At 45.5% G+C, this 6,380-nt stretch overlaps 1 non-coding gene across 1 annotated transcript; it reads left to right on the top strand.

Annotated features, from left to right (window-relative positions):
* The first annotated feature begins 889 nt into the window (after window positions 1–889).
* Window positions 890–996, top strand: LOC112089355. Its single transcript, XR_002900992.1, has one exon. It is a non-coding gene; the product is annotated as a small nucleolar RNA R71 (small nucleolar RNA).
* The last annotated feature ends 5,384 nt before the right edge of the window (window positions 997–6,380 follow it).

Here is a 6,380-nt window from a genome sequence, read left to right as displayed (position 1 = left end):
GCCACTCCTCAATGTTATGGCGTTCACGTACTCCTTGGGGTTGGGCTCCGGTTTACCTGGTAAAGCCGGGCCTCGGGATGATGTAGAGGCTTGATTCTGCTTAAGCTCTCTGATATCTTGCTGCATTGTCGCGTGCTGGCTCTCAACTCTCTGCTGACCCTGTAACAGTTGCTGTAATATCCCACAGACGTCGTTTCCCATCTGATTCTGACCTGTTCCCTGATGCTGTCGCTGATTACCCATCGGCTGCGGATTGAACCCTGGTGGAAACTTGTGATGTTGCGGTTGGCTGGTGAAGTTGTTACCCTGAGCCGCTTGATTCTGATGAGTGTAGCCGTGCTGTTGCCCACTGAACTGTTGTTTGGGCTGGAAGGTATTCTGAAAAGGAGCTTTTGGAGCATAGCTTTGTTGTTGTTGCTGAGCAGGGTACACTTGGTCTTGAGGATTAGCTACATTCGGGTTTCTGTATGAGAGGTTTGGGTTACTGTTGTAGTTGTTAAACCGCTGATACCTCTGCTGATTCCCTATGTAGTTCAGCTCCTCTTGAGTTAGACCATCTTCATTAACATTGTCAAAACTTGGCTCTTGCTCATCAAACTCGCCTACAAAGTGTATTGGCTTTTGTGTCGCCATCAGAACCTTGTCAAGCTTGCTCTGAAGCTCTCTTATATCCTTTTTCATACGCTGTTCTTCATTGGATCCCTCTGTACGGTTTACTCTATCAAAGTCGTCGCCATAAGTATCATTAGACATGGCTAGGTTTTCGACTAGTTCCATTGCCGCATTGATCTCCTTCCCAAGAAAATTTCCATTTGAAGCTGTATCGAGTTGGTTTCTGATCTTGGGGAGTGCACCTCGGTATAAAGTACTCAAGAGGGATGCCTCTGAGAAGCCGTGGTGGGGGCATTGGTTAGTGTAGCTTCTAAACCGTTCCCAAGCTTCGCTAAAGCTCTCGTTATTGTGCTGCGTGAAGCTTGAGATCTGGTTTCTGAGCTTAGCCGTGCGTGATGTGGAAAAGAACTTTGATAAGAACGCCAGTTTACACTGCTCCCAGGTTTGTATAGAACCCCTCGGGAGGTTCTTTTCCCACTGGTGAGCTTTATCACCGAGGCTGAATGGGAACAAGCGTAGCTTGAAGCTATCTTCCGAGACACCATTGATCTTGGTTAGGTCGCAAACCCGATCAAACTGATCTAGATGCTCAAGAGGGTCTTCTCCTGCTAGACCGTGGAACTTTGAGTTCTGCACCATATTGAGCAGGGAAGCTTTAACCTCAAAGTTGTTGTTTTGAACCGGTGGAGCTTGAATCCCAGCTCGGTATTGGTGCGCATTAGCTCGGTCGTTCTCTCCAACAAAGACCGGAGGAGGTTGTCTCTGAGCTTGTGGCGGTGGCGGATGAACATGGTGGGCTTGTTGCTCGTTCCTATTAGCCTGTTGTTGGTTTTGCTGAGCAAGCCTCTCGTTTCTTTGAGCCTGTTGTTGGTTAACATAGGCTTGTTGTTCATTCCTGCCTGCCTGCGCCTGAGTAGCATGAGCCTGGTGTTCGGCTTCTTGGGCCTGTTGCTCGATCCTTTGCTGTTCTGCCATTCCAAGTCGTTCAAAATGCCGTTCCCTCTCGCGAGCTCGCCTCTCAATCCGGTTGATGTTGTCGTCGTACGGTAAAGGCGTTTCGGTGCTCCGAGACCTGGTTTTCATGCACCTGAAAGCAACACAAGAATTTGCAAAGAAGTTAGTAAAACAAAGAAAGTTAAAATCTTGAGCTCAAGAACAAACAAAAGACTAATGCTCCGACAAGTTGGCAACGGCGCCAATTGATAGATAAGACTTTTTAGGTCTCAGGGCTATCAATCCCCTTGTCAAAGTAGTTCTAAGAGGTGTCAATCCAGACTTGTCAACGAGACACTAGTCTATGTTGTTTGTTTATTTAAGTCAAGATAAAAAGGGTGAAGGTTTTACTAAGCTGAATAACAACGATTAAGTATGTAGGTAAAGTAAATGATGAGAATCAAACAAAGCAAAGATGTAAATGATAACTAAGCGATTCAGATGATGATAATATGTAATCAAGCAAGAGACTTTAGACGAGACACTTGACTCGGGTGCTTCCAAGTTCAACTAGTGGGTTAATGAATCAAAACATCAAGCGGTTTCATTTAACTTTGAACTCAAGGCATGTTAATCTTCTCATGAAAGTATTAAGCATCTAAATTGATCCTCCTTCATACCAAAAATGTCTTTTGAGAAGCATCGAATCAATCAGCAATAAGAATCAGTTCAAAAATGCCATTTAAGAGAACAAACTATCACTCTCGCGATGAAAGACTCTTAAACCCATAACCGAGTGGTTCAGACATTTCTACAAACACTTTTGATGCGAGATATGTCTCAGATCTGAACCTCAAGTGACGTGCTTGGATCCAGCCTAAAGATCTCGTCGGTTAAAGAATGAAACATGCAAGACTAGACACCTAAACCCACTAATCTACCTTGAAAGCACCCTAATCTACTCGTCTAAAGCCGCTTAAACGACTACTCACTAATCATAACGAGCTCACTAAGTCTTTTGCAAGACGTGTAGTTGGTCATGATGAGGAGTTTAATGTTAGATGATCAAAGAAATAAAGAAGGAACAAGATTTCTCATGCAAAAGCGAGATATCGGATTAGAATGATCAAGTTTTACCAAAGAGGCAAGTTCTTAAAGCTAAAAACAGGTAAGAGATAAGATGATTAGGTTTTTAGTCTCAAAATGTATATATAGCAAAGGTAAAGTGTTGCGGGTCAGCCCGGAACAAACCGGGTACTGAACCGCGTTCTTGGGTTGATGGGTGAGTGCCACGGTGTGTCGGAGAGTGAAGCCGAGGTCTTCATGTCGAGGAGTGCACGTGAGTCCAGATCCAAATGAAGATCTCGTGAAGAACACGTCAAAAACATGCATGAACCCTAGTCTTCGATCCATCTTCATGTGTGTGTTCTTGGGCAGCTTTGTTCTTGATTCTGGGTTCGTGACAATGGACCTCGGCATGAAATGCCGAGGCGCTTGGTAGTCGAGGGGTTTGAGCGAACAGGGGCCGGCATGCACGCCGAGGTCATTGCGCCGAGGTGCACGTTCAACACTTAGTCGTTTCCAGCTTCATTTTTTTACGTGTGCATGCCTTGATTCCAACGTGCCGAGGCGTCAGCACGAGGCCTAGTTCAGAATACTCCCAAAATATGAGCCTTGACTTGGCCGATGTCGAGGTAACGATGCCGAGCCCTGAGAAAACACTTAGCGCGTATAGCAACATATTTGGGTTCGTATCGACCATGTCACCTCCCGGAAACAGTAACTTTCAACCCACGACTCCAAATGCTCTGAGACCAGTTCCATAGTCAAGATGACTCAATAAGCTCGAACTTTGGTGAAGAAACCGTCGGAGCTTGGGAAGCGGAGGGTTTCCTGGATTTCACATCTTTGAACCGCATTCGAATCACCAGAAAATAAGCTTTTTAGACCGATGTGAACTCCGGAGACTTTATCTCTCAAACCACTGCTCCGAATTGAGCGATCCCAACTGTTCTGAAAAGGTCTTTCACAGATCTCAAACTTTGATGAAGACCGGGCAAGCTGATTTGGTCCGGAAAGGCTCCGTCCGCCGTAGCCTTCGTACTCTGCCGTTCGGTTCTCGGGTGCGCGTAATGTTGGTGCATCTTCCGGAGGCTGTATCTTTCTCCCCATTGGTCCGAATTGGATGATTCCAACTGTTCTGGGATCTTTGACTGATTATCTCCGACTTTGCTGAAGACCCCGCCAACTGGTTCGGACCGGAGGGTTCCCCGGATTGCTGATCTTTGAAACGCGCGGACAAGGACAAATTTTGGTCGAGAAAAGCTTCCCGCGGTAAGGAAAATGGCCGAGGGCTGTGTACCGCGGTAAGCTTTTTGGTCGTAAAAATTCCTTCGCCTCGGCCAAAAACTCAACCCATGGTATTTGCACCCGATCTTCGACCCAAGCTGACTTTGGTCGATCGGTAAGGATTTTGGCCGGTGTTGAGCGATCGGTAAGGATTTTGGCCGAGGTTTCCGTCCGTCCGGTACGCGATTTGGCCGAGAAATTTCTCCAAGCGGTTTTCACCATTTTTGACCCTTTTCCTCACCGTTTTCTCCTCTGCTCCTCTTCTTAAGCTCCAAACGACTCCCAAGGCACCTGATAAAGACTTCAAAACATGCAAAACTCTTTGGGACCTAATGCAAGCCCTGAATCCTATTTTCATGCCTAAAGACACAATTTACATGGGAAAACACATGATGAGGACTCTAAAATGCTCTCTAAATGATGTAAAATATAGACATATCAACAACCTGGCATGCTCCTTCACCTTGGAACCCACGGCCATGACTGCTTGGACTGCTCCTTGGCTTGTGTCTGATCCTCTGATATCCAAGACCTTAGGGCCACTTTGTTCCAGTTCCAAAAACCTTGTCTCAGGACCAAGTTCTCTAGCATTGTCCAAATACAGCTTGTACCCTTCACTTTCTTCTGCTAAGAATCCATGGTCTCCTTGTTCTTGGGTTAATGCAGCTTGAAGAGGGTCATCAGTATTCAGTTCCTCAAGCAACTCGTCAGCCAACTGATCCATTGTCTCCACATAGAAGCATTGACCTTCTATGGTGGGCTTCTTCATCATCTCATTGACATCAAACTTAAGCTTCTCAGACCCAAGTTGAAGCTCTATGATGCCACCTCTCACATCAATAATAGCTCCTGCTGTGGCCAAGAATGGCCTGCCCAAGATAAGAGGATCAACTGGTTCCTAATCCATCTCTAGCATAACAAAATCAGTTGGAACCTTTAAACCACCTATCTTGACAGGCAGATCTTCCAACATCCCAACAGGTAACCTAACTGATCTGTCTGCAAGGACAAGAGAGATCATTGCAGGTTAGAAAATTCTAAAGCCAAGCTTCTTTGCTATGGAGAATGGCATCAAGCTGACAGATGCTCCCAGATCACAGAGGCATCCAGAGAATAGTAGAGGCCCAATGGCACAAGGGAGTGTGAAACTCCCTGGATCAGTCAACTTTCTTGGAATGGACTTTTTCTGAATGATGGCACTGCATTCATGACTTAGTACCACCATACCTTGAAGCTCTTTAGTCTTGTTCAGAATAACATCCTTTAAGAACTTACCCATCTTTGGCATCATTAGAAATGCATCAATGAGAGGCATTGTGAGTGGTGTCTCATTGAGTGCCTTCTCAAATACAGCTCTGGCCTTGTCTACAAGTTTCTTCTTAAATCTCCCTGGAAATGGTAGCTTGGGTTGGTATGGAGGTGGTGGGACATATATCTTTTCTGGTTCAGGTTCCTTTTCCACCTCGTTACCCTTTTCTTTCCTTGGTCTTTCAGCAAATTGATCATCTTTTAAAGCTGCCTCCCCCTCAGTTTGATCATTGTCCTCAATGATCACATTGTTGTGCTCAATACCAGGTAACTCCTTGCCATTTCTCAGTGTAATGGCTTTAGCATATTCCTTGGGATTGGGTTCAGGTTTTCCAGGTAGTTGGCCTTGGTTCCTTGAGCTAGATGCCTGGTTTTGCTTCAATTCCTTGATGTCCTGCTGCATAGATGCATACTGGCTTGCAAATACTTGTTGACCCTGAAGCAGTTGTTGCAGAATCCCAACCATATCTGACCCCATCTGTGGCTGCTGCTGAACCGGTGTTGGCTGAAACTGATGTTGAGCCGGCGCTTGTTGTTGGAACTGTGGTGGACCAAACCCTGGTGGTGCCTTTTGCTGCTGCTGTGAACTGAAACCAGAACCCTGAAATGGTTGCTGTTGCTGACTAAAACCCTGATTCTGAGAAAACTGATTCTTGGGTTGAGAAGACCCTTGAAAGTTGTTCTTGGGAACAAAGTTCTGTGGAGCTTGAGAAGTGGAATAGACTTGGTCTTGTGGGTTTGCTACATTGGGATTCCTGTAAGAGAGGTTCTGATTGGCATTGCCATGCTGATACCTTTGGAATCTTTGATTCCCAATGTAGTTAAGCTCTTCCTGAGTAAGACCCTCTTCACTGATGTTCTCAAAGATTTGAGAAGGTTCCTCATACTCTCCTACAAAGTGCATTGGTTTTTGAGTGGCCAATAACACTTTGTCCAACTTGCTTTCAAGTGTTTTAAAGTCCTTCTCATACCTTTGATCCCTGCTTGAACTCTCACTCCTATTGGCTCTATCAAAGTCTTCTCCATATGTATCATTGCTCATTGCTAAGTTCTCAACCAGCTCTAAAGCAGCATGAATCTCCTTTCCCAGAAAGTTTCCATTGGAGGCAGTATCCAGCTGGTTTCTAATCTTGGGAAGAGCCCCTCTATAAAGTGTGCTGAGAAGTGAAGCCTCACTA

Source organism: Eutrema salsugineum, unplaced genomic scaffold, assembly GCF_000478725.1.
Source record: "Eutrema salsugineum unplaced genomic scaffold, Eutsalg1_0 scaffold_12, whole genome shotgun sequence".
Lineage (NCBI taxonomy): Eukaryota > Viridiplantae > Streptophyta > Magnoliopsida > Brassicales > Brassicaceae > Eutrema > Eutrema salsugineum.
This window is presented reverse-complemented; position numbering and strand designations above follow the sequence as displayed.